The sequence below is a fragment of the Lycorma delicatula genome, chromosome 1 (assembly GCF_047948215.1).
Source record: "Lycorma delicatula isolate Av1 chromosome 1, ASM4794821v1, whole genome shotgun sequence".
Taxonomy (NCBI): domain Eukaryota; kingdom Metazoa; phylum Arthropoda; class Insecta; order Hemiptera; family Fulgoridae; genus Lycorma; species Lycorma delicatula.
The window spans coordinates 21,555,872-21,568,758 of NC_134455.1; positions in this window are offsets into that span (position 1 = coordinate 21,555,872).

Consider the following 12,887-nt stretch of genomic DNA (forward strand, 5'->3'; position numbering starts at 1 on the left):
AGCAAGTTAATCTGTGTGTATGGAATATGAGGCCATTCAATTTTGGTTACAATTGACAAAAGAAGCATGGAGTATGAACCCTATGGGTCCCCTACCTATGAATTAAGTCCATTGCATGAGTATGTCACTTTGGTTATAAGTTTGAGCAATTTCATTTGGGTTGAAGGTTAATAAACCGAATTATCGTGTCTTTTTGTCAGTTATTATTATTATGCTTGTTATTTTCTGACGGCTTAAGTGACTTTTATGAAATCTTCTGAACATGGATCTATGGTGCCATTTAATTTTGGTTACAGTTGCTTGAGAGATATAATTATCTTATATAAACTAGATAGAGATTATATCACACCACTTATCAGAAATTAGGTTTTCATCTCTGAATCCTTTCTTGATACTTAAGACTGGTCTCCATGAACCCCCAAGAAGTTTTGCTTAATATTCTGATTTTTCTTATATTTCCAAAAAATGAAATATTAAGGGAGATAAAAATGAAAAACCATTCTTATCAAAATCATGTTTTGTTTTCAGGAATAAGTAAAACATAACATGGTGTTAAAAGATTTAAGAACTCTTGACTCTTAAGCCTTCTTCTAGTTTCCCTAGCCCTCTCAGTTAATACAGGCTGAAATAATGAATTATTTAGACCTTTCTTTAACAAATTAAAATTGCTTACTAGAATTGTATTCTAGAGGTTAGTTCATTGGGCTTTTAGCATCCTTTAATAAAAATGATATTATTTGGCTTATTTTAATGATACTTTTTAAAACCCTTACTCCAGGAGGCCAGTAAATATGATACATTATAATCTTACAGGATATGTATATATTATTTGGAATCTGTGATAAAAAAACTGTGTTCTATTGATCAACCAGATGCTATTCTTTTACAAAATGTATTGTACTTTCAGGACCAAAAAAATTCAATCTTATAAAAGAAGATCAGGCCCCATTCTTCAGCTTCACCATTATGTGGAACCAAAGTACAAATATTGTGACATTTTTTAAACATTATATTTCAATGATCTTCTACTTTTGAAAACAAATAAAAACAACGTGGTGTTGAAAAAGTATGGACACCTTCCACAACACAAGGCTCATTTAAAATTTTAAATTCTGTTATGTCTTACATTTAACAGAAAATTAACATTGTCAATATTAATATTTACCAAAATGTATGAATACAGTACTAAACTTAGTCTAAGCATATTTTATAAAATATGGTCTTTTCATCTACTCATATGTTTAGAAAACGTTTTTTAAAAATTCTTCTAGGCACTGACTGTTATTTTTTCTAATAGTAAAAACACACAATTCTTCTTATTAAAATAAGTTGTTAACAAATTGACAAGTTATTAAGTACTTATCAAGTTATACAACTGGATACCAGATCAGGCAAAAATAAAGTAGTGGAGGAATTATAATAGAAACAGCTAGCTGGATTGATGGTGACATACAAATTCTGTAGTGTTCACTTTTTGAATTTACAAAAAATATTACATTTTATTCTATGTGTAAATAGGAAATATGCAGTTATACAGAAATTTTGAGGGTTACATCTCTATCATCATTATCTCTGTATCTGCCATTACATCTCTGTTCACCATTATATGGAAAGAAACAGTTACTGAAAAGTAAGTTTAGATAATGATAGCAGTTATAACTTAAATATCATGCTAATATAAAAAATAAATAAATATATATTCTAGCTAACATTTTGTTGGCAACTTAGAATAGTTGTGATTTTAACAAATTTAAAGCATCTGCTATCAATTTAGCACTAGTTTTAATAGCTACAACAATGTATAACAAGAACCTGATCAGTTAGTATGCTCAGAGCCTTTGACATCTTTTAGGATTTCTTATCATTATACAGGAACTGTAAAAGGAGAAAAAAGGTAATATATAAAAACTTTATATTTATGTATAGCAAGCATTAAATGAATTTCACTGTGTATGTTTAAATTAAATCAAGAGTAAACTAAGTCTTAACCTCCTCAAAAAACTAGTTATCAATCTAGACTCACCAAAATTTATTAGCCACTTTGTTAGAAGACTGACTTCAATTTTTGTATAAAACTTAAGACAACTTTGAAATGTCGTTATGTTTCAGTAAAAGTCATGAAGAGCTAGTTAAAAACATGCTTAGGTTTATCTGAATTAATTTAATTTTAATCACTGTTATAGTAATGTCGCTGAGTGGCTGTGTCTTTTGAAGCCATTTGGTTATTATCAGTTGAAAATAAAATTTAAAAAAATTATGCGGAAATATAAATAAACAAAAATTATTCCACACCAAAACATTCCAGTATAAATTATTACAGATTTCTGAATATTATAACAGATATTATAACAAATTATAACAGATTTCTAAATAAGTTATTGAAATGTTGTACTTATTATTAATAAAACCCCCGATGGGGAGTCTTATTCTTTAAAACTTTGGGGGTTGGCGTCCCCACGGGCCTAGCCTCTGCAGCTTTTCTTCCCACTATACAATGAGCTGCAGAACACTTTACATTATACACTTATACTACACCAAGAACACTACATAAATTACAACATACACACTTACACAATTACACAACAACAACCTACACTGATATTTCTTACATTTACACTCGGTGGTGTTGCGACATCTTACGAAACGCAACCGTAACCCAAGGTGGGAACAAATCGTGCCGATGGGTGAATGGCTCAACGTAGTGAGTTTCGAACGATGTCCTCTGGGCACCAGGGCGAACCCAGTTGTATTTAGCTCTAGCTCCAGTACGCGTGCGCTCTGCTAGAGTGGTCCATTTTTCGCCGGTACTCGTGGAACCAAAATTTCAGTTCCAATAATAAACACAATGATGGTTGGAGGTCCATCTGAAAAAACCACCACATCTAGTCTTGTGAAGAGACCGCGGTCAGCTTTGTCTGCCGAGTATAAAAGTCCTACTGAAGAGAACCACAACTTATTAGAATCGAATTCTAAAAATATTAGATTCGTTGTTCTCAGAAATAGTCAGGAAGGTGGCTCCCTCCAAAAGATTTCACCTTTCTTAATAAATAAAACTATTACAGGTGCAAGCGGCTCCCCGAAGAATATTAGGAAATTACGTGACGGATCGATTCTGATTGAAACATTCAACGATGAACAGAGTCGATCTATCTTACGTCTTCGTAATATGGGTGCTATAAATATAAATGCAGAAAGCCACAAAACGTTAAATACGAGCCGGGGTGTAATTTTTTGTCGAGACCTCTTAGATGTAGATATCACTGAAATAGTTGATGAGCTTTGCCACCAAGATGTTGTTGAAGTGAAACGTATAATGAAACGGCAGAACGGAACAGAAGAACCGACACCGTCTCTTATACTAACATTCAATCTCCCTGTTCCACCAGAGAAGATTAAAGTGGGTTACCTCTCGGTTCGGGTACGACCATTCATACCCAACCCACGGCGATGTTTCAGATGCCAAAGGTTTTGGTCACACTACATCATCTTGCACGAAAACTGAGATCTGTGCTCGATGTGCTAAAGAAGGTCACAACGACACTAACTGCGAAGAAAGCGAAAAATGTGCAAACTGCAGTGGTCCACATACAGCCCGCTCCCGAGATTGCCCAACTTTTAAAGAAGAAAAGGCAATTCTCAAAACCTGTACGGAACAAAAACTATCTTTCCCGGCTGCACGTAGAGAATATAAAAAGATAAACAATTCACGGAACCTGGTTAAACCAGATGTATCTTTTGCCACCGCTGCATCTAAACAAATTCCTACAAATGTTAATAATCAGCAGTGCGGATCCTGCAATGAGCTTAAAAAACTTGTTCAGATGCTTTCTGATCAAGTAGCTTCACTTACAGCCACTATCTCAGAGCTGACAAAAATGAATAAAAAGTCCTCCTTCGCAGTTAGTGAATCCAACAGTGTGATACATACGAAAGTTCCTGTTCCCAAAGTCGTACCGGCACGAGTAGCGACTATCACAGCTGGCAGTAAGCCGCCTAATAAGCTCCCCCTAAAGGGAACCCACATAACTATCTCCTCTGGGATGTCAACTGCAGCATCCCATTCAAATAAATCTCCTCAAGTATCCTCATATACTTGAGGATATGGTTGAAGAACCACCCGACCCTAGGGCATCGAAGTTCTTTAAAATAAAAAATACAAAAAAGAAAAACCGAATCACGTACAGCTAATTTTTATATAATTTCTGAAATTTAATTACTTAATTTTTTTTATTTATTTTTTTACACTTATGAACATTATTCAGTGGAATGTTAGAGATATTCGGTCCCGCATTGTAGATATTAGAGTACTGGCGCACGCACATGATACACTAATCATGTTTTTCCAAGAAACTCACCTTCTACAACATGACCCAATTACACTCAGAGGAAACTTCTGTGAGAGATACAACTGCCTAGTAGACAGTAGGGAGAGTGGTGGAGTGGCTATCTTCATGAAGAATGGGGTGCCAGCTACAAGAATTCAACTAACCACTGTCATTCCTGCTATTGCAGTAAAGGTATATATCCCCTTCAAATTGCATATCTGCAATCTGTATCTCTCACCGAACACTGAATTCAGTGCTCTAGATGTCTCAAATCTTCTCACGCAAATGCCATCTCCATCGTTAATAGTAGGAGACTTCAATGCCCATCATATTTCCTGGGGCTCAATCTTCTGCTCCACTCGAGGAAGTATGATAAGCAGAGTGAGACAAGACTTGGACCTTTGTCTACTGAATAATGGATCACACACATTCATGTCCTTATCATCTGGTACTGTATCTAACATTGATCTCTCCATATGCTCACCGAATTTACTCCCTCATTTTAATTGGTCTGTTTGTGATGACTTTCACGGCAGTGATCACAGACCAATTATTATTGGTTTCGATGTAGACTGCGAGATTAAAAGAAGGCCACGGAGATGGATTGTTGAAAAGGCGGATTGGAATGCATACCATAAAGCTTTCCAATCGCAGTGTGACGATGATGCGAACATTCTTGACCAGTATTCCTCTTTTACGTCCATGATACTTGAGAATGTCAACAGATATATCCCACAAACATCGGGTAATCCTAGATTACCCGATATAGATTAATAGGTAAGATTATAGGTAATATAGATTTCATTCCATGGTGGAACGATGATTGCAAATATGCTATTAGGAATCGACGGCAGGCACTACGCAAATTTAAACGTAGGCCTACAGCTGAACATCTAAATTTATACCGCAGGGCTAGAGCGGTGTGCCGTCGGGTATTTTTGAACGCTAAGAAGAATTCATGGACGAAATACGTGAGCACTATCTCACGCACTACTTCCACGTCTACTGTGTGGAAAAAAATTCGTGCAATTTTCACCGAAACAATCAATTCTCGGTCTTATTGATGAAGGAGAACTCCTTTCATCACCTTCGACAGTGGCAAATAGTCTAGCGAAATCTTTCCGCTCAGTGTCTCTCACCTCATCACATAATAACGATTTTCAAAGGTTCAAGATACAGATAGAAGTATTATCGTTAAACATTAGTGATTCGGTTGGTGAATTAAACACCCCATTCGTATTTAAGGAATTGTTACATGCACTTAAAAACTCACGGGACACTTCCCCTGGACCGGACAACATTCGCCTTTCGCTTTCACACCTTCCTAATTCGGCACTACAACTTTTGAATATTTTCAACGGTTTATTCTCTGAACAAGTCTTCCCACCCGGCTGGTCAGAAGCATTTATCATACCAGTACTAAAACCTGGTAAAGACCAAACCAACCCCTCAAGCTACCGCCCTATTTCATTAACAAGCGTTTTGTGTAAAATAATGGACAGAATGGTAAACCGCAGGCTTACATGGTACTTGGAGAAACATGGCTTTCTATCTCCAGAACAGTGTGGTTTTCGACAAGGACGATCTTCCATTGACCATATAGTATCACTAAAAACGCCATACAAAACGCTTTCCTCAATCGCCAACACCTCGTCGCTATCTTTTTTGATATAAAAAAAGGCGTATGACACAGCCTGGCGACGTGGTATTCTTTAACACCCTCAAAGAATGGGGAATCAAAGGCAATATGCTTGCTTTTATCCGGGGATTCTTAAATCACCGAACAGCTCGTGTTCGGATGGACGATTCGCTCTCAGATAGTGTCATCTTGGAGAATGGAGTGCCTCAAGGTAGTGTATTAAGTGCCACCTTATTTTCTGTAGCCATAAACAGTATTACCAAATGTGTGCAGGCTCCTGTCTCATGTTCTCTACTTGCAGACGTTTGCTATTTACATTGCAAGCCGTACAACACCCACAGCAGAGAGACTAGTGCAGAAAACTATATCTCACCTTGAAACTTGGTCCAGAATTACTGGTTTAATGTGTAATCTTTTCTCGGCTACGAAACCCTTCTATTCCGCAAGTTTTTCTGAACGGAAAGACTATTACTATCTCTACCTACGTCAAGTTTTTAGGTTTATTTTTTGATAGCCGACTTACTTGGGTCAAACATATAAAAGAATTAAAAGCAAAAATGTTCCAAACTTCTAGATATGGTGCGAGTCTTTACTAACACCAATTGGGGAGCCGATAGGTCATGTATGATACGTTTTTACTATTCCTTTGTTCGCTCCCCTTTAGATTATGGTTGTGTCGCCTAATCTTCAGCTCGTCAAACCGTGCTTAAAATGCTGGATAGTGTACATCATGCTTTCCTTCGGCTTGCCACAGGCGCATTTAGATCAAGTCCTGTCGCAAGCTTACTTGTAGACTGTGGTGAACCATCACTTTGGGATAGACGAGACCAGCTTTTATTATCTTATTTTGCTCGTCTCAGAGGACAGCCAAATCACCCGGTTCTTGAGTCAGTCTTTAGAAATCCTAATCTAGGAAAGTATGAGGACCATCCACGTCGTACTGCACCTGTAGGTGTCCGTACCCGGCGTCTGCTGCAGCATATAAATGTTGACACACCGCCATTCTTTCCTTCGTATCCTTGCTCATATCCTCCGTGGAGAATAAACCTTATAAATTTTACTTTTGACCTTACGACATACAATACACTCAACACTACCTATTGTCTTCCAGCAAATGTTTCAGTGTGTTCTCTCCAAGATGAAACCAGACGCGGTTGTATACACTGAAGGATCGAAACAAAACGATACCGTTGGTTGTGCATTTGTTGTCAATGAAAGAACTTATATGTTTGGTCTACCCGGTATTACGAGTGTGTTTACCGCTGAACTATACGCTATAAATAAGGCTCTAAACATCATTAACCCTAAATATAGAAAAATTCTTATTTGCAGTGACTCGTGTAGTGCTCTCCAAGCCTTAATAAACTTTTATTCCAAACATCCTATCGTCATTGAAATTTACAACGCAATCGCTGAGTTGAATAATCGCAACACAGAAGTAACGTTTTGCTGGTCCCTAGCCACGTAGGGATTCCAGGTAATGAACATGTAGATTCTGCTGCCAAAGAAGCATGTAATCAGCCTTCTTTCACCAACCGAATTGCTACCTCTGATTTTATTAATTGTGTAAAACAATCACTGAGAGCGGGGTGGCAAGGTGACTGGACGGCTACCGTTGATAATAAACTCCGACAGATTAAAGATTCTGTGTTGCCATGGGACTCCTCGTACAGAAAAACTCGGCGTGAGGAAGTAGTCCTTTTTCGATTGCGGATAGGACACACGAGGATCACACACGATTACCTGATGACAAGAGGACAAGCACCCCTATGCGCACGATGCAACTGCCCCATGACTGTGCACCACATACTCGTGGATTGCATATGTTATGCGGCGTTGCGTCGTAAATTTAATCTACCCAGAAACATCCGTGGTGTCTTGTGCAATGATAATGAAATTTTAACCCGGATGTTTCTATTTCTGCGTAGTGCTGGGTTAATGCAAAAATTTAATATTGTTTCGTATATTTTTTAATGCTGGAAAAGTTTTTAATAATTTATTTTTTTCTTTTCTGAGTTTTTGATTTTTTTATCCGATTAGGAGCCTTTTACACTCCTTATCGGAATTTGTTAAATTTTATATAGTTATTTTTTTTTATATTTTAAAGACTGTGATATTAGTTGTAAGATTTTAGTAATGTTAGTTTTAAGTTTTATTTCACCTTTTTAATTTTTATTTTTAACCTAGTTTTAATTATATAATTTGTGTTAGTTTTAAGTTTTATTTAATTTTTTTATTTTAGTTTTTAACCTAGTTTTAAGTTTTATATTAGATCCTTTATGGTTTTTATTTTTTTTTTTTAGTCTTTTGTTATCCAAGAATGGGCCCTTTACACCCATCTCGGACTTTGTAAAATTCTATTTACTCTTTGGTTTTATTTTAGTTTTTACCTGTGATATTAGTTGTAAGTTTTATTCATCTTTTAGATTAGTTTTAAATCCTTTAATTTTTTATATAAAAAAAAGATTCCGGGCGATGATAACTCGCAAGCGTTTTTCGCCCTCAAAAAAAAAAAAAAAAAAAAATTAATAAAAACACTAATTAATAAAATGATGATTTTTTATTGAAGTACTTTTCAAAAACTTTCAATTTTTATTTTTTAAATGTTTTTTCCTTTATTTTAGTGTTTTGAAATACACTGAATAAACTTTTTTAATTAGGTAAGTTTTTATTCCCTTTTTCCATTTTTATCACCTTTCACTAGTAGTATTTGTTACTATTACTTTTAGTATTTATTTAAAAGTTATAATGAAGTGTATATATAAAAAAAAACTGTATGTGAATGATGAAAACTGCTGTTTGTATCATCCAACTTTTAACACAATAAGTTGTTAACATAGAACTTAAAAAAATTAAATGTAATATTTGTAAAAACAAATACTTTTCGACAAATATGTCATTAGTTTAAATTCAATTTTTTTCCTGGCTAGCAAAGATTAAAAGTTAAATTAAGTTGTCGATTTACAACTAGTTTTATTATTTTTAAATTAAGTTAATAACTTTTTTAAAATAATGTTAACATAAATGAGTTTGTTTTTTAAAGTGTAATATCATTCAAAATTAGTTCATATGTTTTTTAATAAATACCATTTCTTTTTAATCTGAAGTATATTATTTTTACCTGAGTGATATAGTATTTAACTGTAATGTATGCTTGTTTGTTACCTTCTGTTGCTTCACAATTACACTTAGTTTTGGGTAGTTACAGCTCTTTGGAGTGGAAATAACACAGGTTATCTTAAATTGTCTTATTTATATGGAGGGAGACACTACACTGAGGGACAAAATTTAAAAATTACACTATTTTCAAATTTTAATGATGGTATTCCATAAAACAATAAAAAAACTTTTTTGCTTCATGTGATTTTTTTTTAAAAAATCATTGCTTTAGGTATTAGCAAAAAATATAATCAGTAAAAAGAGCACATACATGTGTGTGGCATGAACATAATCATTCACTAACATTCAAATTTCTATTTAAATAACATGTTTCTAAAAAAAAAAAAATAAAAAAAAAACATTTATACCTGTTCATACATATGCGTAGATGACTAGTAAATTATATTAAATGGTAAAGTTTTAGAAACAACAAGAAAGTGCTAAATAAAATAATTATTAAAAAAGCACCGACTACTAATTGTACACATCTACCTAGAATACTTATGAAAAACCAACAAAAAATAGTTGAAAGAGTTTTTCTATCTTTTCTTACAGGCATTTTTTTTTTTAATATACAGTAAGTTAGTCAGCCAAGTAAAACTAAATTAGTTCTACATAAATTGTAGAACTAATATTTATGTAGTCGGGTGCCTGTGTAGCTATGTGAGTTGGTGACTTTATTGGCTGATTAACCTAATTTATCCCCAAAAAAATGCCTGTAAGAAAAGAAGTAAAAACTTGTGTAACTATTTTTTATTTGTTTTTCATAATTACTCTAGATAAATGTATACAATTAGTAGTCAGGTATTTTGTTTTTTTAATAATTATTTTATTAACCTCTGTAAATCTCAATAAAAATGTCAAATGTAATGCCACTTAAACATTTCCTAAAATCCACTCATGATGCAAACTTAAATTAAAAAAAATCAGTCAAAAATGACTACATCTGCTTAGGTCTAGTTTTTCTTTTTTTACAGTAATACTTTCAGTCAAAAGGCGGAAATGGGTGGAGGGGTTGAAACTGAATTTTCTTTACGTTTTGAGGTATGAGGATTACAAAAATGTCTTTCACGTATAGTATTTTGTGGCTCAAATATTTCTAAAACTACTATTCTTGAAATTTATATGTAGTGTATGAAGTTGTGCATACGCAAATCTTATGAAGAATGGTTGAGTGGTTATTAAGTTATCGGAATTTAAGGTCGATAATAAAGGCATATCCTCAATTTGAATTACACCTGAGCAAGAGTTTGTTTTTTTAGCTTCATTTATTTTATAAAAGTGAAAGTAAATTAAAAAAGAGAAAATGATGATCATTTATTATTTATTACACATGACATGAGAATTTACAGTAATTTACTTTTTTATATTTTAATTTGTAAAATAGAAACATATATAAAATTTTATAAAAGTATTTTTTACATTTTTGTATATTTAATAAACATTAATTTTAGGCAATAAAAATGTATTTTTGACTTCATTTGCTAGAAGTAAAATTTCTATTATACCAAAAATATTTTTAAGGCACTTCATATTTTCCCATACATAATGAAATGTAAACAAAAATATTAAATGTAGTAGTTTCAAGCGTATGGAAACTATGCTTTCAGGTACTTTTAGACCTTTTAGAGCTAATTATACTTTTTCAGTGCAGTGAGTGATTTGGAACTGTTGTTTAAGACAGTCATCTTGAAAAACAGTTAAGCAGAATAATTTATTTAATCTGTGTCTGTTCAATTAATGTTGTTTTAAATAAAACCAAACTTTTTTCACTGCATTAACATTACTATTAAAATATGCTGCAGAGAAATCTAGAAGCCTAGTACCGCTGATAAAATCACACAGCATGTTGTCCTCAATTAGACTGATAGTCAGCAGACAAGTCTATTGTTAACCCCTTGAGAGATAAGGGACACTAACTAATTGGATGAGTATAGAAATAGGAAATTTATAATTGGAGGAAAAGAAAGAAAACTAACAAATTGGCTTAAAGATTATATTAATATTTTTGTAGTGAATGCTTCTCAAACCAGTTTAAGAATGATAGCAAGGACAACGACCAGAGACTAAAATGTGATATTATACACTATCAAAAGGACTCTAATGGTAATATTATAAAAATGAATAAAAGGGGAAAAAGAAACAATATATGAGAAACGTCTTAAAATTAATCATTCTAAAATATAAAATAATATAATTACAAATTGATTATTAAAACAGATTCTGAAAAATAAACCTCTCTTTTTCTGTTTAGCCTATGGAACCACTGTAAGGCATTACTTAAGAGGATGAATGAAAATAACATGTATGTATGTAAATGAAGTGTAGTCTTGTATGGACTCAGGTCAACCGTTCCTGAGATGTGTGGTTAATTGAAACCCAACCATCAAAGAACACCGGTATCCATGTTCTAAGGTTCAAATCCTAGTAAAGACTTCCTAAGTCAAATCCTAGTTTTGAATAGGCTTCCCATGGAAGACTGTGTGTGAGGCTAGTAGTGAAATAATGCGAGCACCTCGTGCAAGGCTAGACCAAACATCACCAACTGGTAACAAACAGGATGCCGTAAAAATGTTTAATCAACCGGTAATAACCGTATAAATTCTGTTTCCATGACCAAGCACATCTGCTAACCTAACCAAGCTGACAAAATACAGTTCGGAAAAATTCAGCAGTTCTAAAAACTTCCTTTTAGAAAATATGAATTTTACAGCTCTACTTTATGTGACCCAAAAAAGTATGATATAAATGTTAAAATTGTTTGTGCAATGAGATCTATTGGCAAAGGTTTGATTGCGGCGAATGTTTTTTGCGTACTGATGGACTTGCCCTCATCTCCTCAAAAATTTGAAATATAAATAAGATATTAGCTGAGATAGTACAAAATTGTGCTAAAGAATCTATGAAACTAGCCACTCAGGGAGTTATAAATAAAATCATGCACTAAATAAGACGCTGCACTTTTGAAAAAATGATTACATGGAGATACTTAAACAGGAATGAAAGTTTTAACAGTGTGTTGTAGTGAAAAAATCCCAAAAAATGTTTTTGTGAGACTGAATACTGTAGGTGTGTATAATTTATTGCTCTCTTTCAATGATAATGTTCTCGTTCTAAATTAGAAATTTATAAAATATTAGGCCTGATTATGTAGAAAGTCAGTTCATCAGCTACAAGAAATTGACCAACTGCATTTGCGAAAAGCCGACAAAGCAGCCCAAAATATGGCCATAGAAACTAGAACAGCAAGAAGATTGAAAAGAAGAGCGATAGAAGATTAGCAAAGAAGATTAGATAAGCCGTAGAAGAGCCAGCATATGGTGGAGGGAAATTTTAAAAATGAAAGTTATTCTTAAAATGTATTTTGTGAACTTTATCGCTCGTTTTCCGAAAAATCAGTTTTTTTACACAAAGGTACACTCTTTTCCAAATTTCTTATAGACAGAGGGCTGAAATTTTTATGGTACATTAATTACTACTATCTTCTTCAACTTAAGTAAAAAAATAATATGGTACTTACGATTAATTCGTTGACCAATAAACTGCAAACTTTCGGGATGTAGTTAATATAACCATTATATTACCATTTTTATAACCGTTTATATTTATTTATTTTATAAATATAATTTAACCAAACTTAACCTACTAATGCTAACTTTGAATACTTAACATAGTAATGTTTTTAGTATTTAAATAATAAATTCAGTAATTATTGCAATTATTTATTATTTAAATAATCAAAATATTACTGTTAAGTAGTGGAG